The sequence below is a fragment of the Octopus bimaculoides genome, chromosome 8, assembly GCF_001194135.2.
Source record: "Octopus bimaculoides isolate UCB-OBI-ISO-001 chromosome 8, ASM119413v2, whole genome shotgun sequence".
Lineage (NCBI taxonomy): Eukaryota > Metazoa > Mollusca > Cephalopoda > Octopoda > Octopodidae > Octopus > Octopus bimaculoides.
In genome coordinates this window covers 57118768-57119202 of record NC_068988.1, presented here as the reverse complement: position 1 = coordinate 57119202, position 435 = coordinate 57118768, and positions in this window count along the sequence as shown.

The following is a 435-nucleotide window of genomic DNA, read 5'->3' as shown; positions in this document are numbered from 1 at the left end:
TAATCCAGGTAAATTTCAAAGACAAACACGAAGCACTTTTCGCTTCGCGAAATCATCGATCAGTTCAGAATAATCAAGCGGATAGCTAAGTTCTTGTTCAACAGATATAGACAATCCACAAAGTCTGGTACACGTTCGTGGTACAATGTAATATTCTTACTTTACTCTCTCTCTCTCTTTTACTCTTTTACTTGTTTCAGTCGTTTGACTGCGGCCATGCTGGAGCACCGCCTTTAGTCGAGCAAATCGACCCCAGGACTTATTCTTTGTAAGCCTAGTACTTATTCTATCAGTGTCTTTTGCCGAACCGCTAAGTTACGGAGACGTAAACACACCAGCGTCGGTTGTCAAGCGATGCTGGGGGGGGGGGACAAACACACACACACACACATACACACACATACATACATATATATATATATATATATATATGTG